The sequence below is a fragment of the Rutidosis leptorrhynchoides genome, chromosome 3 (assembly GCF_046630445.1).
Source record: "Rutidosis leptorrhynchoides isolate AG116_Rl617_1_P2 chromosome 3, CSIRO_AGI_Rlap_v1, whole genome shotgun sequence".
NCBI classification, from domain to species: domain Eukaryota; kingdom Viridiplantae; phylum Streptophyta; class Magnoliopsida; order Asterales; family Asteraceae; genus Rutidosis; species Rutidosis leptorrhynchoides.
The window spans coordinates 345,215,681-345,240,015 of NC_092335.1; positions in this window are offsets into that span (position 1 = coordinate 345,215,681).

Here is a 24,335-nt window from a genome sequence, read left to right on the forward strand (position 1 = left end):
ATGATGATTATTTATGTTTATGATGATAACAATAATAATAATATGATTATGATACGGATTATAATAGAAAAACAAGGACAGTAACGGTTAAAGATGTTATCGGGTTAGCGGGACGTCGCGGGTTCAAACCCGGACTTGGGCATTTTTTTTGGAGCTACTTCTCTAAGGTAGTATTACTATTACCATTATTATTATTATTATTATTATTATTATTATTATTATTATTATTATTATTATTATTATTATTATTATATAACAAATAAATATTATATACTTATATTAATATTACATAAAAATTATATTAAACATATTAACATTAATCATATAAATTACATATAAAAAATTATTGATTTTTGATATAATACCAACTACAAATATATATATATATATATATATATATATATATATATATATATATATATATATATATATAGTTATATTAGTATGTGTGTATATATATATATATATATATATATATATATATATATATATATATATATATATATATATATACACACATACTAATATAACTATATGTATGAATATTGATTATTTTACAAAATAACATATAAATTATGATATAAAATGTAAGTAAAATATATATGCTTTAATTAAAATTTAGTATAAACTTTATATATAATTACAATACTGATATATAAATATTACATAGATAGAATTATTTGATTCTATGAGTTAATATATATAATTGATATAGGTTCGTGAATCCGAGGTCAACCCTGAATTGTTTAGTTCCATCGTATGCATATTTTTACTACAAAATATCGTATTGTGAGTATCATTTGCTCCCTTTTTAAATGCTTTTGCAATATATATTTTTGGGACTGAGAATACTTGCGCTGCTTTTATAAATGTTTTTACAAAATAGACACAAGTAATCGAAACTACATTCTATGGTTGGATTATCGACTCGAATGTGCCCCTTTTTAGTCTGGTAATCTAAGAATTAGGGAACAGACACACTAATTGATGCGAATCCTAAAGATAGATCTATCGGGCCCAGCAAGCCCCATCCATGTCGCGGATGCTTTAGTACTTCAAATTTTATCATGTCCGAAGGTTATCCCTGAATGATGGGGATATTCTATATGCATCTTGTTATGGTCAGTTATTAGGTTTTCACCATATGAATAATTTTTATCTCTATGCAGTTTGCAAAATGCCTGATATGAGATGTATATTTATGGAAAAATGAAATCTTGTAGTCTATTAAAATTATGAAAATGATTGTTTATGATAAACCTATGAACTCACCAACCTTTTGATTGACACTTGAAAGCATGTTTATTCTGCGGTATGAAAGAAATCTTCCGCTGTGCATTTGCTCATTAAAGATATTACATGGAGTCGTTCATGGCATACTTAGGGTAGTACCTCGCAATGGGACCAAATATTGATGACTTCGTCCAGATGGATTAGGATGGGGTATGACAGTTGGTATCAGAGCGGTGGTCTTAGCGAACCAGGTCTTGCATTAGTGAGTCTGATTGATAGTCGTTAGAATATATTAGCAAGTCTGGACCTCGACCTTAGCTGCATATTATAAGTTTTGTTTATCATCCCTAGTAGAAAATTGCCTGCTTAACATTCCTAAGTCTAGACACGTCCTACTGCCTTTATTGCGTAGATAGTGTATAGATAAATTCATATCTTAGCATATCTGTTACTATAAACTTTGTCTGACAGCTTCCGAAGATTCCTCCGTGACTTATGGGATTTTGGTATTGTATATACATATGTAAATTATGTATTGAAGCATACCAAACTAAATCCTATTATCTATTTCCTATCGAAAATATTTTATCTGACCGTGCAAGATGAAACTCGCTACTTGTTCAAGTTCCTCAGATTCCGACAGCTATTCCGATATGGATTTCCACTCAAGCTTTGAAGGCAGTGTAACCGGAAATGGATCAACCAATCAGCCATCATCAATTCAGGATGAATTGGAGATGGGTTCGTAGCCTACTTAATCATTGTAGATAAGAAGAAAGTGATCCCTTCCACCTACCAACCTGCACTCTTGGCGAAGAACTTGAAGCACTTACCGACGAACCAATCCGAAACACCATTTTCACCCTCATTTCTAGGATATCTCGCAACGATTACGTAATATCTACTATTCTAAATTTTATTCATCCGCTCGTTCTGACCGACAATCATCCCGAAATAATGGAAAAAGTCAACGAGCTTCACGCTTGAATAATCAATTTGGAGAATATGGTGCAAAAGTTACCAGCTCCAGCAACATCAATAACACCAACTGTACCACCAACATCCACACCAGTACTACCAACAACCTAAGTTTCAACATCACACGCCCCAACATCTCATTCTGTACCTCGAGCATAATCATCGTTCTACGTATCGTTCTACATCATTTATCTTCGTTCAACATGGCTATTATGTAATCTCTAAAGTTTTAGAGATTATTCATTCTAATTCCAATCGAAAACCAAATGAGTTTAATATCATATAAACTCATTAAATCCATGATTACATCTGAAGAAAATATATATGTATATATGTTTTCATAAAGATTGTAATTAAGAATTCTTTTGTACAAACTGTTAATGGTAAAAATATTTTAACGGGTAGGTAATACCCGAGGAATATTTAGATTTTACATTTACATGTTATACTGTACATTCTTCAAATACGATTCAACAGTCATTGAACTATCTTACCTACATCCACATATATATTCGTTCACCGAAGAACAACCATTTTCATTCAAATTCAATTTCATAATCAGATTTTGACCGATCAGGATCCAAGTCAAGATTTGACAAGTGGCATAATGAAGAAAATAATGGATAAAATAAAACTGATTAGTAACCAATTAATTAACTACGTAAAATTTCTTCATCATCTTCTAATCTTAAATATTTAAAATTCTAAGATTATATATTGGACTAATGGACTATTGGACTATTGGACTACTAACTTTGAGCAATTAAAAAGTATTAAAAGAGTAAGAAATATAAATTATAACACATTTTGGTTCAAAAAGATCGTTAATAAGCTACCTCTTCTATAACTAAACATTTCTTCAAGTTTGCCACTTGATTTCATCTTAAACATCCTTCGTATCTTGACAATTACAATCAGCGTTTAATCATCTAAAAACACAATTCTCCTGAAACCACCTCGAATTGATAACCGATGATTCAGATATCGTAGCATTAAATGCAGAGGAAACAGAAATATTGTAGATGGTCTAAATGGCCAAAAGTTTGATGATAAAGAATGGAGTGTTCGGAACGCTCGATAGAAAATTTGGTACTGACAAACGAATTGACTAAGCCACGAAGGAGACCAAGGATAAATACAAGGAACAAATCCTATATTCAAGGAGTCCAGGTAATTCGGGATCCAATAAAGTCTTCAACGAATATCTTGTCCCTTAGTCATGTTAAAACCTTGCAAAAAATCTTTCTTCATCAACTTTCGAACTTAGAAATTCCAAAATATCATCATAAATATCTTCGATATTTCTGAGGATATTTTCATAAATAATCTCGTCTGAAATTATATACCTCTTCGTGCTATATGTATTACATTTTGGAAACTTCTGTAAAATCTAAGTATAAATTACAGTAAGTCATGCTGAAGTTCTAATGAAACATGATGATTCACAGATCATAACGTCATCATGTGCCATGTTACACGACTCGTTCAATCTGTTCAACCTCCGAACATATCAATAAAATATATTCTTGATAGTTTTATCCTCAGGGATTCTGGTAACTCGACAAATCAAATCGTGCTATTACCTTTCCTTTCTGCAAAGTATATTACGATCATTAGAAACTTCATACCTACGAATTTTGGACCATTATTCGCTTGACTTGAAGTCGGGAAGAGAAAACAAAAGCATATAACTTCTAAATATAAGGAAAAATATAAAGCCCAACAAATTCAATGCGTATATCAATGCGTATAGCAACATAAAGACACAGGAGAATTAAGAACATTATAACCCCAAAGTAATAGTAGAAGTAAACAGATTTCTCTGGAGGTAGCTGAAATGGAAGAATGACAGATATGATAGTCAGAAAAAATATCAAGGATCAGAACTGGATTGAGCATATTAACGGATGTTTTGAAAGTATGAATTGGGGAAGAAATAAAGGAGTGGTGAAAATATTGAAACGGAAGAGGTAAATTTATAGTGAAAATATCATACAGAGCGATCAAGACAGGTTACCGCATTTAATTAAAGTTGATCATAATTTCTTTAATCAGATCTTATAAAGATTTCTAAGATTTTCTATGAATCCCTTGAATTCCGGAAATCAACCATGACTACGTCAAAAGTTAAGACGAATCTTAATTTCTTCATTTCAATCTTTTGTGACAGCTTCATTCGTACGCTTTACATAATCAAATCGTTTTATCGATATTACTCAATAATGATGAAACTATATTTATCAACTCATATTCATCATGAAAACAATTTTACTGTTAGCCATGAGGACTTCACTAAAATTTCGGGACGAAATTTCTTTAACGAGTAGGTACTTTGACGACCCAGAAATTTCCGACCAAATTTAAACTTAATCTTTATATGAATTCGGAACGATAAGCAAAGTATGTTAGGTTGAGTCTCAAAATTTTTAACTATTTCATATATTCAATTGACCATCGATCATTTCCGGCGATTCACGAACAATAGATATTTATATGTAAATAATTAGATATAAATAATTATATACAATAATACGTTAATAAATTATGAATAGTTGGAATTAAGAATATAAAATAATAAACGATATAATAAAGTTATTATTAAAATGAGTCTATATATATAAAGTATATCGAATATATATTTGGTTTTGAATTCATTTAGTAAACGATATAGCACTCAGTGAAAACTGTCGGTAGATAAATTACAAAAGTGACTGCTAAAGCTTCTTCACATATCTTAAAAGTCTAGATATTTTCTCTTAAATTACTATGCAGGATTGAAACTAATAACAAACTATTACTGTACTACTAGTGTGTTTTGTCTCTCCTTTATATATATTAAATTATTATATACAATTGACACCACACAATCCGTGAATTGAATTGAATGGGAATATTATTCTTTCCTTTCTAATTACACTTGCAATTCAACGATTTAGGATTTTTATTATATTATATCTTATTATCTATCCTATATTCTATATATATTAGATACATGAAGTTGCATATAGTCACTAACACCCAGACACCTTTCACTTCTACAATCACACGTTTTTATCATAATTATTATTATATTAATATTATTATAAAATTTCTATTTATGATTGATAATGTGTTTGTTCTTTTCGCAATCAACTTGTATTATATACTTATACAATTGGATTTAAAGTCGACAAAAGCAACCACACCACTCTTTCATTACTTCTACTACTTCTGTTGTTGAATAGACACATCACTAATCTCATAAATTTTTTTATTCAATCATCACTTTCAATTCATCTCGCCCGTGATTTATATTAAGTTGACTATTTGGCTACTGTACTTAATTGATTGAATGATTAAATTATTGTGTTTATGATTGAGGTTATAATTGATAACTAATTATGTTTACCACTTTCTATCTAATTTATCTAATTCTTATATATAAACATATATGCATACACTGCATATGGGAGAAACCCATTTCAGTATTTCTTTAACCCATCACCTTCGTCTAGTTATTTGAACACCTTCGTTCCCACAACCCATCATCGATCACCAACTTATTTATGTTTTATGATTATATCCTATCAAACCATATCAACATCATGACCAACAAAACCAAATAACAAAACCCAGCAACAAATCACTTCACCACCACAAAACACGCCATTTAATAATTTTCTGTTTTCCTCTCGGATTACAACCAAATCGTCACCTTTTGAGTTCATTACCACCATTTAAAGAACACACTTGCTTCCTACAGATTATGTTCGATCAAGAAGTCACCATCTCATCGACTTAAAGTAGATCATCGTTAACAAACAACCACCCTCAAACACCATTAAACCTGCACCTCCATCGAGTTTGTTACTTTCTCTCTCTTCTATTTTCTTTAGTTCCCATTTATAAACAAACAAAACCACCAAGTTGTTTCTTATGTTTCCGTCCAGTTTATACCCCAAAACTTGCCCAAGTCGCCACCCTGTACTACTTATCTTTTTGCTATTCAATGAAGCTCACAAAAGCACCACCATCATGGGGATATTGTAGCTGTTATATGTCTTTGGTTCAGTCCACAAATAGCCACCCACAACTTGAAATACCACCACATTGAACCCAAACGAATCCCACCTTTCTGCTACTGCATAAATGTTATGGTGTAAAACGTTTCCTGTTTATCTATTAATCGAAATTCACCAAAGAAAACCCCACAATAACCTGCTACGTAAGTCTTTCTGTTTTCACTTAAACTACTGCCGCAGCTAGTCTATTTTCCTGCTTGCTATTCGAACGATTAAAACCCACACAAAGCCATCATCATTCGCTGCTATGTTTGTATTTTCTACTGCCATCGTAAGCCACCATCATCACTTCCACCCTTAAACACCATTTTCTTCTCTTGTTTCTATTTCTATTCAAACACTACAACTGCTACTACAGCGTGTTTTTCCCAACCGTCACAGCCTGTTTATATCCTTATGTTTAAAGTGGAGACACCATTAAAACCGTTACTATTTTTTTTCCTGTCCAAAAACCACAAGAAACCCGCCTTATTACTAGTGCATTAGTGCTTTCTTTTATTTTTTGGTTTGTGCCGACATTTACCAAAAAAGAACAACCACTTGCTAACCTTTTCGATAGTGGGTTACAAGTGTGATTATTAATACAATAAAAAAATCATGCAAGTAACTTTAACAAATGATAAAGTTGTATAAATAATTACAGTTTAGGATTACAGCTACTGCCTCTTTACCAGTTCCAGTTTAAATCGAGATAATGCACAAACAAGAAGTTGTGAATGGCTTTTATTTTTGGACTGTTACTCGTCACCAACAACAGTCCACTTTTATTTTATTTTGGCCTTTCGAATTGGGCTACCATATCATGTTGGGCCGAGGGTATTGCAGTGATGATATTCTTCCCTGTTGTGAACGAAGCTTGTCGAGCGTATGCCGAGGGATATATAGACTAAAACATAGGATTCTTATATAAATGATGATTCACTGTGATGATTGATGATGAGACGAAGTTAAGTTAATAATGATGGTATGATCATGGTGAAATAAAAAAAATGGTATTGATGATAGAATTAAGTGATGATTAAGATGATCATAATAATAATATAGGAATAAAGATGAGATGAAAATGATTATGACGATAAGGATTATGTTATGATCATATGAAAATGATGATGTTGTTTTGAAAGATATGATTGTATAATAATATGATTATGATGATGATCGTGATGATGGATCGATGAAGATGACGATGACAGGCTTCTGTAACCATAAACCTTGATGCAAATTTAGGCTTGTTTTATCCTTTTTATTTGGAATTGAAACTTGGGTCGTTAATTGCTAAATGAACTTAGTTAAATAAATGGTTTGGGCCGTATATTTATTTAGATTGTAGGGCTGCAATTCAGTTTCTATTGGGCTTCGGATTATTGGTAGATGTTGTATGTTAATCGATGATGATAATGGCGATCATGAGTTAGGATGATGATGATAGATTATGAATGATGATGATTTATGCTTATGATGATCACAATAATAATAATATGATTATGATACGGATTATAATAGAAAAACAAGGACAGTAACGGTTAAGGATGTTATCGGCTTAGCGGGACGTCGCGGGTTCAAACCCGGACTTGGGTATTTTTTTTGGAGCTACTTCTCTAAGGTAGTATTACTATTACCATTATTATTATTATTATTATTATTATTATTATTATTATTATTATTATTATTATTATTATTATTATTATTATTATTATTATTATATAACAAATAAATATTATATACTTGTATTAATATTACATATAAATTATATGTATGAATATTGATTATTTTACAAAATAACATATAAATTATGATATAAAATGTAAGTAAATAATATATGCTTTAATTAAAATTTAGTATAAACTTTATATATGATTACAATACTAATATATAAATATTATATAGATAGAATTATTTGATTCTATGAGTTAATATATATAATTGATATAGGTTCGTGAATCCGAGGCCAACGCTGAATTGTTCAGTTCTGTCGTATGCATATTTTTACTACAAAATATCGTATTGTGAGTATCATTTGCTCCCTTTTAAAAAGCTTTTGCAATATATATTTTTGGGACTGAGAATACATGCGCTGCTTTTGTAAATGTTTTTTACAAAATAGACACAAGTAATCGAAACTACATTTTATGGTTGAATTATCGAATCGAATATGCCCCTTTTTAGTCTGGTAGTCTAAGAATTAGGGAACAGACACCCTAATTAATGTGAATCCTAAAGATAGATCTATCGGGTCCAACAAGCCCCATCCATGTCGTGGATGCTTTAGTTCTTCGAATTTTATCATGTCCAAAGGTTGTCCCGGAATGATGGGGATATTCTATATGCATCTTGTTAAGGTCGGTTACCAGGTGTTCACCATATGCATGATTTTTATCTCTATGCAGTTTGCGAAATGCCTGATATGAGAATGATTGTTTATGATAAATCTATGAACTCACCAACCTTTTGGTTGACACTTGAAAGCATGTTTATTCTCAGATATGAAAGAAATCTTTCGCTGTACATTTGCATATTTTAAAGATATTCATGGCATACTTAGGATAGTACCTCGCAATGGGACCAAATGTTGATGACTTCGTCCAGATGGATTAGGACGGGGTATGACAGACAACGTACGAGACATTGGAACTAAATTTACAAATTAACCATGCACGTGAATATAATATATTATATAAATAATTATATAGATTAAATAATTAATTATATATAATAATATTAAACAAAAGTGTCGGCAGCTTGAAAACAATCGAATGTGGCCAAGAGAAGAAGCTCATGCCATCGCATGGCTTCTCCCCTTGCCTCCCATGCGATCATATGGCAGGGGGTTGGTGGCTACATCCTTTAAAAACCGAACTAGATTTCATTCTGATTCATTTTCATCGTCTTTCTATTACGGAGTATTACTTATATTAATTAAATTAATATTATTATTATTATTAATCTTGTTATTATTTTTATAGGTAGTATTTAGTATTATTATTAGTATTAAACATAAAATCTACGACGAGGTTCTGCTCGCGTGATCTCAATATAAGTTTTTTGAGTGGGATAGAGCTAAGGAAATTATGGGCTATAGCTATGTAGGTTATGGGTGTGGATCAGGAGTATGCTCGTAAGGTCAATCTAGTGTTTATCATCTTCGTTGCATCCAGGTACTTTCCTGCAATATTGAATCTCAATATTGATACGTGAGCACTCATAACTTAACTTTTTATATTATTAGTGTATCCCTGACTAGTGCTCGAGTATATATGTTTATGCATGCTTGTATGTTTAATTTTTTCGTTAGATAACTTATGATAAATTATGAATTTGATACATATGCGATTGAGATAAGGTATATGATATGTATGTCATTGGAAAGCTGGTGAAAAACTATAAACTTTTCATTTAGATATCGTATGGTTTTGATGAACGGATTAAAAGATATCGTCAATTGAATTATCTATAATTTTAAAGTATTATTGTTAAAATGATTATCGTATGGTTTTGTGACTAATTATATCAAATCATATATGTATAAACGAGAACGACTCTATATGAGACGTTTTATTGAGTTTTGCAGCGGAAGATAAATAGATTACATTGTATTTAGAGCATTAAATGTTCTTAATTGATATGATATGTACCTGAGAATAAACATGCTTTAAAGTGTCAACACGAGGTTGAGTGAGTTCATAGGTTTGTCATAAAAAGTGATTTCAGTAATAGATATAGACCACAAGATTTTTATAAAAGTTGATCTTGCAGATCAAAAAGTTATGCCAAATCATGATATTTAGACTAAACGTTTAAAGTTTGCCCCAATGACAAGTTGTTCTGTACTTGTCAGTTTAATTACATTATTAAGCAATACAAAGACTTAGGCAAATGTATCGGGGACGTTACTCCCGATAGGCCTACCCCAAATAATTAAGAATGCATTCAACGAGCAATTAAAAATATCACTGTAGGGACTTTGTTGGACATAGCCAGGTATAACATAGTTTAACAGTTGGTACTTGTGTTTAACGTATAAAACAGTTATAAAAGTTGCGCATGTATTCTCAGCCCAAAAATATATAAAAAGGGTGCTATGAAAACTCACGATACTGTATGATATTTTGTAGTAATTACGAGTATGATGGCACTGAACAAGTGCAGAGTTGTCCTCGGATTCACGAACCTATATCAAGTATATATATCAACACATATACTCGTAATCGAACAAGTTTATATATATATATATATATATATATATATATATATATATATATATATATATATATATATATATATATATATATAAATTTATTAGTTATATCCTTTTTAATTTAATAATATATATGTTTCATATATTTTCATTTTATATATAAAAATATTAATTTGTGTTGTGTTATATGTATTAAATATATTTTCTTATATATATATTATTTGTTTGTTAAAATAGTAATTATAATAATACTAAAATAATATAATATTTGTAATGATAATAATAATAATACTCAATAATGATAATAATGATAATAATTTTTTGTGATTTCATTAATGGTAATAAAAATGATATTAATAATAATAATACTTACAACAATAATAATAATAATAATAATGATAACAGTTTTTAATAAAAATGAAAAGTTTAATAATAATCATAAAAATTATAATTTCTGAATACAATACTTAACATAACTATAATCTTAATTATAATAATTAAAAATATCAATAATGATACAATAATAATAATGCTAATAATAATAATAATAATGTTAATACTAATGATATTAATAATAATGATAATATAAACTATATTAGTGATACAAATTTTAATGTCCATGTTATTAACAATTAACAATAATGATAATAATTAGTAATACAATAGTACTAGTAAGTAATAATAATAACATAATAATAATAATAATAATAATAATAATAATAATAATAATAATAATAATAATAATAATAATAATAATAATAATAGTAATAATAATAGTAATAATAATAATAATAATAATAATAATAATAATAATAATAATAATAATAATAATAATAATAATAATAATAATAATTAATAATAATAATAATAATTAATAATAAAAAAAATAATAGAGTTAGAAACTACCTTAGAAGCCTTTCTAAAAAAAATATGCCCAAGACGGGACTTGAACCCGTGACCTCTCGAAACCCGCCAGCACTCTCAAACCACTCTGCCACTTCTGCTTTTTGATTTATATAAGAATCTATATATATTTAACTTAAATGTTTTATTTTCTCTATTCTTCTTCTTCTTCACCTTAAAATCGACTATCCTCATTAACACAGCTAATACGAATTTTGATTTCTAATTACCACTTGTAAACAACCATAAAACTAACAAAGGTATTTTTGAAAATCAAAAAAAAAAAAATGAAACGAAAAGAATTACAGCTACTGTGTTATTCGCTACTTTTTTTTTAAAAAAATTGATTTTTGGATTTGAGTACGTTTTAGGTAATGCTTACAACATGAAATAGGTTTAAAATCACTCAAAGAAACTTTTCAGATCATCAATTTAACTGAAAACATAAAAATGATCTCGAATTTTACCAAGAACAATCGTTTGACTTTTTAAAATCTAAACTTTAACTCAAAAATTAGAGATTGATAGAAGGAATTGGAATCTGAAATTTTGAAGATAGAACGATTCCTAACACATCTGTACTTTTAGATTTTGAAATTTGATTCGATTTCGAGCTTTTGTAAAATTTAACTAAGAACAGAGCTCGGCAGTTTTTTTTTATATATATTTTCTTGTTTTGTTTTATGATTGTAGTAGGTGTGTGAATGTATAATGGCTGTAGTATTTAAAATCGATCATAATTTTCTGATAGCAATATGGTGGTCGACAGAATAATCTAAGTCAAGAACAGGAGGAGAAAAAAATAAAAAAAATAATCACGATTAATAAAAATATATAAAAGCTGGATCACGATTCATTTTAAATTAAAAGCAGATATGATTATATAAAAAATGTAAACAGATCAGTTCCTTATTTTTGACTTTTTTTATATTTTTATTATTAATAAATATATTACTAACTATTAATAAATATATTATTAATAATAATTTGATAATAATAGAAATAACAATAATAATATTAATAATAATACTATTAATAATAAATATATTACTAATAATATGTAATATTAATAATAATGAAAATGATTATAAAAATAATATTATTAATGATAATAATAATATTATTTTTACAATAATAATAATTAATACAATGTTAATAATGAAATTAATATAACATTTATATGTTGTAATTAAATTCAATATATTAATATCATATATAATATATAACATATCTTGAATATTTAATAATTATACATTTTATATATTTATTACAATATATTTATTATGTATAGAAATTATATGTGTATATATATATTTATTTACACACAAGGTTTGTGAATCGTCGAGAATAGTCGAAAGGTAATTGAACAGTTCATAATTTTGAGATTCAGTTTAACTGACCTTGATTATCGTGTCATAATTACATAAGAATTAAGTTTAAAATTAATCGGAAATTTCCGGGTTGTCATAGTTATCGTTATCGTTATCTTTATCATTATCATTATCGTTATCGTTATCGTTATCATTATCGTTATCGTCGTTATTATCATTTTTATTATTTTTATTTAATAATCAATAATAATAATAATAATAATAATAATAATAATAATAATAATAATAATAATAATAATAATAATAATAATAATAATAATAATAATAATAATAATAATAATAATAATATTATTATTATTATTATTATTATTATTATTATTATTATTATTATCATTATTATTATTAATATTATTAAAATAATTAATAATTTTTTTATCAAAACTATCAATTTATTATTTTTATTGTCATTATTATTATTATTAAAATTATCACTAATATTAAAACCATCATTTTTATTAAAATTATCATTTTTAATAGAAATATCATTGTTATTATAAAATATCATTATTATTATCATTTTAGTATTATTATTATTTAAAAATTCTCATTTTGAATAGAAATATTATTTTTATATAAAATATTATTATTATGGTTAATATTAAAAAGTATTGCTATTATTAAGATTGTGATGATTAGAATTATCATTTTATTATAATCATTAGTAAATATAAATATTTTTATTTTTATTAGTAGAATAATAATTATTATTATTACAAAATAATACAACTTTCACTTATTATTGTTATTATCGATAATATTTTATCAAATCAATATGTGATACAAAGATATTTTACTACATGTAATATAATTACATTAATAATACCTATCATTATATTTTTATGATATTAAATGAACTTTACAAATTTTATTACTTAAGATATATAAAAGTATATTTTTATTATATAAATTTTAATATAAAATTTTATTTATTAATAAATGAATTATATTATTACTCGAATAAAATCTGTTAAATATATTAAATATATAAAACGATTATATTTAAGTTATATAATAATCATGCATAGATTTTGAAAGTCATTTTGGGTTAAGTTGACTTTTGTTGACTTTTGCATGATAATCTCGAGCATTAGGATTATGATACACTATGACCTGTCCTAAATTGTTAGACAGATATTGACCAATCTATGAATATATATATATATATATATATATATATATATATATATATATATATATATATATATATATATATATATATATATATATATACTTAATATACGTTCGTGAATCCCAAGCCAACCCTATACTTGTCAGTGCCATCAAATGCACAATTGCTACGAAATACAGTATTGTGAGTTTCATTTGCTCCCTTTTTAAATGCTTTTGCAATATATATTTTTGGGACTGAGAGTACATGCGCTGCTTTTATAAATATTTTATGAAATAGACTCAAGTAATCAAAACTACATTCTATGGTTGGATTATCGAATCGAATATCACCCCTTTTAGCTTGGTAGCCTAAGAATTAGGGAACATACACCCTAATTGACGCGAATCCTAAAGGTAGATCTACGGGCACTAACACCCCCCATACTTGAAAATGGTATGCTTTAGTACTTCGAGTTTATATTATACAGATGGAATTCTTTTTTGGGGATATTCTATATGCATGATGTTAATGTCGGTTACCAGGTGTTCAATCCATATGAATGATTTTTAAACACTTGCGAGTGTATAATTATTGAATAAAAGAAATCCTGTGCTCTATTAAAATTATGGAAATGATTGATTATGATAACCTAATGAACTCACCAACCCGTTGGTTGACACTTTAAAGCATGTTTATTCTCAGGTATTAAGGAAATCTTCCGCTGTGCATTTGCTCATTTTAAAGATATTACTTGGAGTCATTCATTGAAAGGACCTGTCCTAATCCATATGGACGAATACATTACATTTGGTTACATCCTGAGGTGCTTGACCTCTATATGATACATTTTACAAACATTGCATTCGTTTTTAAAAGACAAACTTTCATTTCATAAAAAATTGGCGGCATGCATACCATTTCATAATATATCCAACTATAATTGACTTAATAATAATCTTGATGAACTCAACGACTCGTATGCAACGTCTTTTGAAATTTGTCATGAATGACTCCAAGTAATATCTCTAAAATGAGCAAATGCAAGGCGAAAGATTTCTTTCAAACCTGAGAATAAACATGCTTTCAAGTGTCAACCAAAAGGTTGGTGAGTTCATTAGTTTATCATAAACATTCATTTCCATCATTTTCATAGACCACAAGATTTCATTTTTCATAAATAACATTACACTCGCAAGTGTATAAAAATCCATTCGTATGATGAACACCTGGTAACCGACATTAACATAATGTATATAGAATATCCCCGCATACTCGCAAGTATGCCATAAATATTGGCAATCGCAATCACCATTTAAATTGAAGTACTAAAGCATTCCAAATTCCATAATGAGGTTTGTTAGGCCCATAGATCTATCTTTAGGATTCGCGTCAATTAGGGGCCATTTCCCTAATTCTTAGGTTACCAGACTTGAAGGGGCGATATTCGGTATAGTAATCCAACCATACAATGTAGTTTTAAGTACTTGTATCTATTTCATCAAACATTTATAAAAGCGGTGCATGTATTCTCAGCCCAAAAATATATATTGCAAAAACATTTAAAAAGGGAGCAAATAAAACTCACTATTCTGTATTTTGTAGTACAAATACATATGATGACATTGAACAAGTGTAGGGTTGGCCTTAGATTCACGAACCTATATCATTTATATATATATTAATACATATAATTGTATTCGAACAAATTTATATATTATTGTTATATTTAATAATTTATAGGTTTTATTAATTTATTAAGTATATTTATTTTATCTATACTTTTTAAAAATATTAATATAGTTATGTTATATGTATTAAATATATTTTTATATAATTAATATTTATTTGTTATACTATTAATAATAGGAATAGTATTAATAATGATAGTACTAATAATAATGTTAATATTGATAATAAAAATTTTAATAATACTAAAATATATAAAAATTTTAAAAATGATAGTAATAATAATATTAATGATAATAATAATAAATTGTATTATTTTTATAATAATAATAATAATAATAGTAATATTAAAAAGGATAATAATAATAATAATAATAATAATAATAATAATAATAATAATAATAATAATAATAATAATAATAATAATAATAATAATAATAATAATAATAATAATAATAATAATTTTAGAATACAACCTTTGAAGAAACAAGCTTAAAAAATAAAACGCCACTGCCCGAACTCGCGACCTCTCGAATAACGCAAACACGTCCTACCATCTGCTCTGCCTTGTTTTTCTCAATTAATACCATACTTAATTTTTATTTAACCCGATTTATGTATTCATCTTCTTCTTAAGCTACCAAAACATCATCTATATTACATCGTGTATCACTTTTTCTCCTTACTTCCATCGTCTTATACATAAACATCGTTATCTTCATCATCGATTATTATCACAAAAGCCATCATCATCATCTAGCATCACAATCATCATTATTATCATAAGATATCATTCTTATCATCATCATCCTACATCATTAATAGCTAGTCTTCCTGTATCATCACCATGTTATTACGAATGATTATACTTATATCAACTTAATCATCACTTCTTCAGTCATCATCATCATTCTAAAACTCACCATATCATCATCTTCATTAACATACGTCACATAACATTTTCTGTTTCACCATGAAATTTTATATGAAGTATTCATCATCTTTACTTCATTGTTTCAGTACCGTATATCATCTTTCGAGATCATAAACATAATCATAATCAACAGTCATCTTCAACATCATAAACATACCATCCTTCTTATCATCGGGGTTCATCAAAAAAAAATATCGAGTATGTTGAATGGATCAAATCTTTTGACCGGTAATTTTGTTCCACTTGCATTTAACTTTATTGAATTAATAATTCTCCATGTTACCCACTAACTATTCCACTATCTTAAAGTAAAAAGGTCTTTGGTTTATAAATTGAAAATAGATGCGAATGGACAAACAAGCTACTTCATTGGTCGGCCATCATACAATCTTCAAAAATTAATATTATTGGAAGGAGTTTAAAAGAACAAGTTGGTTTTAATTCTCTGATTCAAGACCCACTGTACAAGGTCATATAAAAGTTTCAATGACTTGATGGACATATGAAAATAACAACGCAGTAGCAGCAGGTATTATCGTGGGTTTCACTTGGTATCATTCAAACAGAACCCAGAAGTAAGTAGCGGGTCACGTTGGCTCAGGTGGTGGTGATTAATTTGTTTTTGATGAAGATGATCACGGTGGAGTTCTTGTAATGAAGATGGTAGATGGTAAGTTTAATAGTGCCGGGTTTTATGAATGTGATTGAGTGGTTGACGGTAAAAAAAAAATATGGGTGGTGGACTGGTTCGGTTTAGAGGAGAAGCATGAAACATACTTGTGAAGGTGGTGATTGAATTAAGGTTCAAAGGTGTTAACAGTGGTGGAAGTAAGGGTTTAAAGAGGGTGGTTATTATGGGTTGAAGGGGTGGCGATTTTTGGTAGGGTGGTGATGAAATGATCATTGAACAACAAGCGAGACAAAGGTGAAGTGGGATTACCTCGTACATAAACAAACTAAACAAGTTCAGTTGTTGTCCTCGATGATAACATCAATATCGTGTTTGTTTTGAGTCGTTGGCAACATGACTCAACATCTTCGTTGGTTGTTGTCTCGGTTAAACTGAAACAGAAACGAGTAGTAAAGTAGTCTAGTAGAAAAATAAAGGGTGTTCATAATGGTTGTAAATGGTGATGGTTTTATTGTGGTGGTTCTCGGTGATCGTACATGGTGATAAAATAAGATAGAGATGGAAGTAAGGTGGTAGTGGCGGTTGTGGACTTGATCGAATAGCAATAAGAATGGTGATGATATGGGTTTGATAATTCATAAGAAGAAAGAAGGAAATAAAGAGAGAGATGAAAGAACTTGAATGAGTTAATCAATATCCTTGAATAATTCGTTTGTTAAATACAGATAGGTGGTCTACAATATTTTCAATCAGAGGGAAACATAAGAAAAGAAGAAGTGACATCAAACAGATTTTTGAATATTGAGATTGTCTTAAAGCAGTGAAAGTTTTTGATTCCATTACTTTTAACAGATAGCAACAAAACTGGATACAGTTTGATAGAGAACTCTAACGGATTCATAATATTAATTAAATTTCTATTTATATATAATATTAATAATTATTAAATATAAATATATTAATATTATTATCATTAATAATAACAATAATAATAACAATTTGAATTAATTTTTATTTAAAAATAATAATAATAATAATAATCTTATTAATGATACTTAAAATAATATTAGTTATAATGCTATTAATACTAATGATAATTATAATAATAATAATATAATAATTTATACTCATAAAAATTTTATTTATTATATATCTCATATTAGAATTAGTAGTATTAATAATACAATTATTAATATTAATATTAACGTTAGTAATAATAATGAGAGCAATAATAATAATATTGATATATCATTTACATTTTTATTTGTAATTACAAATAATATATTAACTTTACACTATATTATATAATAATATTTATTAAATATTATATATCACAATATATATTTAATTATTATTAGAATTAATATATAGACTCGTAATAATATTTATGTATAATGGTAATTTATTTATTTTATTTATTATTTTACATTTTTAATTCCTAATGTTTAAAATATACTTTATTAATTCAAAATATTAAATATATATATATATATATATATATATATATATATATATATATATATATATATATATATATATATATATATATATATATATATATATATTTATATGTACTTATTTATTTACAACTAGTGTTCGTGAATCATCGGGAATAGTCAAGGGTAATTGTTTACTTGAACATAGTTCCAAAACTTTCGAGACTCAACAATACAGACTTTGCTTAACATGTCGGAATCAAATAAAGATTAAGTTTAAATTTGGTCAGAATTTTCTGGGTCGTCACAGTACCTACCCGTTAAAGAAATTTCGTCCCCGAAATTTGATCGAGGTCATCATGAATAACAATAAGGATGTTTTCATGACAAAAATGAGCTGATAAATAGAGTTTTATCATCAGTGAGTAATATGGATAAAACAATTCGTTTACTCGAAGCGTATGGTTGAAGCTATTATAACAGAGTGAATTGAGGGAATAGGAATTCTTCTTAACCGGTGATGTAGTCACGGTTGGTTTTAGAAAATAAGGTGTGTCTTAACTTTTGACGTTGTCCTTGTTGAATTCCGAAATTCAAGGGATTTGAAGAAAATCTTCGAATTCTAAAAGATTTGATTCTTCGTCGAGTAAGGAAATTAAGATCTCTATAATTGAATACGGTGATCTGCCTCGATTACTCTGTCTGATATTCCCATTATAAAATAAACTTTTTTCGTTCAATTATTCTCACCATTCCTATACTTTCTTTCTTAGTTCATATATCCAAAAGATTGTGAGAATGCTTAATTCTGTTCTAATCCTTGATATTTTCCATTCTGTCATCCTTCTTTTCAATATTTCCACCAGAAAAATCTGTTTACTTCTACTATTACCTTAGGGTGATACTATTCTTAATTCTACCGTGTCCTTATATTGCTATTCGTATTAATATCCATGGTTTGTAACCTCCGTGTTGTTGTTGGGCTTTATATTTTCTCTTATACTTTGGATCTCTTTGCCTTTTTATTATCCTCTCGACCTCTAGTAAAGCGAGTAACAGTCCAGAATTCGTAAGTACGGAGTTTCGAATGAACTTAATGTTCTAACCAAGAAGGAACGTAATCGCACGATTTGATTTGTCAAATTACCTGAATCACTGAGAATAGAACTATCAAGAATATACTTTCTTGATATGTTCAGAAGTTAAGCAGAATGAAAGAGTTATGTAACATGGCACATGATGACGTTATGACCTGTGAATCATCACGTTTCATTAGAAACTCAGAATGACTTACTATAATATAATCACGTTGATCAAGTGTCATTATATTATACTAACTCATGCTTCAGTTCCCAACACTATTTCAAAACATTCATACTTCAAACTCGAAGGTTTCAGAATTTAGAAACTAAAATAGTTTCTTTTATGATGTAATACAGATAGCGTGAAGAGATAACTAATTTCGGATAAGAATAGTTATGAAATATTTTCAGAAATATGGAGGATATTTATAATGAAAGATACGATGATATCTTAGAATTTCTAATGTCGATGGATGATGAAGTAGATTTTTCTGTAAGGGTTTAAAGTTAGGATAAAAGTATTCATTAATAACTTCAGCAGATACTGAATCATTTGAATTCTTTAAAGACAGGTTTAGTCTTTGTGATTTGTCCATAGCCTCTTTCATAGTTTCGCATAATCCACTTTTCGGTATTAAATTTTCTATTGAGCGTTTCCAACACTCCATTCTTTATCATCATACTTTTAACTGTTAAAGTTGTTTACAGTTTTTGTTGCTTCATTCAGCTTTTTCAACATTCAGGGTATTGATTCGTAGACTGGTGGTTTTTTTTCTGAATTTCTGAATGGAAGATTATAATTCTAAGAGATAAATGTTATATGTATACATATAACTGTTGATGTAGAAACGTTGTGAGATTCAAAATACTGATTGTTGATTCCTGATAATTTGGTATGGCAATTCTCATTTCAAGATACAGATGAGTATATGAATAGGTTTTAAGGAACATATATAGTGATTTTTTGGAAAGTCAAAGATCAATGAAGTTGCTAGTAAGTTTACAGCTAATGTGGCGGAATATAAATGGTTCCCCGGTAACGATGACGAAAGGCAAACTTATATATCAAGGTTATAATAAGGCTAATCCGACTGAAAGTTGAAATTGATTTGCTGGAGCTGTGACAAAATTGGCTAATTTGTAAAAGAATTGCAAAGTTATTTTCGGTAATAACTATGCCAAAGGAGCTAGCACAGATACGTGTTAAACGTTTACTTAGATTCTGAGAGTTTTTCAGATGCATAACTATATGCATGAATCTTTCTTTCCGTAGATGATGTGTGGCTGGTTCATCTTCTGGATTGAGGTGTTTTCAAGAATTATGAAAGTCTTGAACGCAGATTGTAATCATCAAGATACAAATGAGGTTTAAGATGAAATCAAGTGGAAAACTTGAAGAATTGTTTAGTTTCATATGTTATAATCAGTATTTTAATTCATTTTAATTGTCCAATGTTGGTAGTCCACAGTTAGTAGTCCACGGTTATATATAATATTCGAATCAATTAATACGTATCGTGACCCATTGTATACATGTCTCAGACTCTATCAAAACTCAAAGTATATATATTATTATAGAATCAACCTCAACCATGTTTAGATAACTCAAGCATTACTGCATATAGAGTGTCTATGGTTATTCCAAATAATATATATAGATGGGTCGATATGATATGTCAAAACCTTATATACGTGTCCCGATATTTAAAGTGCGTAAAATAAATAACAGAAATTAAATGACGATAAATAAAATTGCGAGAATATAAATTGCGATAAATAAATTGCGATAAATAAAATGTAATCAGTTAGCTAGGAACAGTTAGCGCGGATTCTTAACAAAAAAAAATTTTCTCATAGTTAATTTGTTTGTTTTTAACAAATTTTATTTTGTTCAATGTTCTCTTCATTATGCCACTTTTTGGATTCTGATAGGTCAAAATCCTAATATGAAATTGAATAAAAATAGTTATTCTGTGATGAACAGATTCGTACTCTTGTGGTTGTAAGTAGGATAGTAAATGACTATTGAATTAGATTTGAAAGAATGTACAGTGTACTTATTAATGTGAAATCCAAATATTCCTCGGGTATTACCTACCCGTTAAAATATTTTCACCATTAAAAGTTTGTACAAAAGAATTTTTGATTACAATCTTTATGAAAACATATATACATATATATTTTCTTTAGATATAATCGTAGATTTAATGAGTTAATATGATATTAATCTTATTTGATTTATCGTTAGAACTAGAACACATAATCTCTAAAACATTAGAAATTATATAATCGTCACATAGAATGAAGATAATTGATGTAGAACGATTCGTAAAACGATGATTATACTCAAGATACAAAATGAGATGTTGAGGCGTGTGTTGTTAATGGTGCTGGTGCTGTTATTGATGGTACTATTGGTGCCGGTGATATTACTGAAGCTGGTAATTTTTGCACCATATTCTCCAAATTGATTACTCGAGCGCGAAGTTCGTTGACTTCTTCTATTATTCCGGGATGATTGTCGGTCAGAACGAGCGGATAAATAAGGTTTAGAATTTTTGATAGAATATAATTGTGATGAGATATTCGGGAAATGAGGGTGAAAATGGTATTACAGACAGATTCGCCGGTAAGTGCTTCAGGTTCTTTGACAAAAGGGAAATTTGGTTGGTGGGAAGGAATTGCCTTCTTCTCGTTTCCGTTGATTAAGTCGACTACGAACCCATCAGATGAATTTGGGGATAGCTGATTGGTTGATTCATTCTGGTGACGCTGCTTCCGGAGCTTAGGTGAACATCCATTTCAGAATAGCTTTCGGGTTCCGAAGAACTTGAACTAGTGACGAGTTCCATTTTGTACGATTGAGTAAAGGATTTTTCGATAGGAAATGATTTCCGGCTATTGGATGATATTCTAATGACATAGAATATCTATATATATAGAACAAAAGGTTTCATAGATTACGGAGAAATTTACGGAATATGACAGGAAAAGCTTACAGTAACAGAGACGCTAAGATATGCATTAGCAGATACGCTAAGATATGAATTTTGTCTATACACTATTCATGCAATCAATGCAGTAAGATGTGTCTAGACTAAGAATGATAAGCAGGTAATTTACTACAGATGATAAGTAGATGATTTTTGACTAGAAATGATAAGCAAAACTTTTGACATGCAGACACGATCGAAGTCCAGACTCATTAATGCATCCTAACAACTACTAGTTAGACACACTAACGCAAGACCTGGTTCGTTAAGACCACTGCTCTGATACCAACTAAAAGGACCCGTCCTAATCCATCTGGACGAATACATTACATTTGGTTACATCGCGAGGTGCTTGACCTCTATATGATACATTTTAAAAACATTGCATTCGTTTTTAAAAGACAAACTTTCATTTCATCAAAAATTGACGGCATGCATACCATTTCATAATATATCCAACTATAATTGACTTAATAATAATCTTGATGAACTCAACGACTTGTATGCAACGTCTTTTGAAATATGTCATGAATGACTCCAAGTAATATCTCTAAAATGAGCAAATGCACAGCGGAAGATTTCTTTCAAACCTGAGAATAAACATGCTTTCAAGTGTCAACCAAAAGGTTGGTGAGTTCATTAGTTTATCATAAACATTAATTTCCATCATTTTAATAGACCACAAGATTTTATTTTTCATAAATAACATTACACTCGCAAGTGTATAAAAATCCATTCGTATGATGAACACCTGGTAACCGACATTAACATAATGCATCTAGAATATCCCCGCATACTCACAAGTATGCCATAAATATTGGCAATCGCAATCACCATTTAAAACGAAGTACTAAAGCATTCCAAATTCCAGAATGGGGTTTGTTAGGCCCATAGATCTATCTTTAGGATTCGCGTCAATTATGGGCCATTTCCCTAATTCTTAGGTTACCAGACTTGAAGGGCAATATTCGGTATAGTAATCCAACCATACAATGTAGTTTCAAGTACTTGTGTCTATTTCGTCAAACATTTATAAAAGCAGTGCATGTATTCTCAGCCTAAAAATATATATTGCAAAAGCATTTAAAAAGGGAGCAAATGAAACTCACTATTCTGTATTTTGTAGTAAAAATACATATGACAACATTGAACAAGTGTAGGGTTGGCCTCAGATTCACGAACCTATATCATTTATATATATATTAACACATATAATTGTATTCGAACAAATTTATATATTATTGTTATATTTAATAATTTATAGGTTTTATTAATTTATTAAGTATATTTATTTTATATATACTTTTTAAAAATTTTAATATAGTTTTGTTATATGTAAAATATATTTTTATATAATTAATATTTATTTGTTATACTATTAATAATAGGAATAGTATTAATAATGATAGTACTAACAATAATGTTAATATTGATAATAAAAATTTTAATAATACTAAAATATATAAAAAATTTAAAAATGAAAGTAATAATAATATTAATGATAATAATAATAAATTGTATTATTTTTATAATAATAATAATAATAATAATAATAATAATATTAAAAATGATAATAATAATAATAATAATAATAATAATAATAATAATAATAATAATAATAATAATAATAATAATAATAATAATAATAATAATAATAATAATTTTAGAATATAACCTTTGAAGAAACAAGCTTAAAAAATA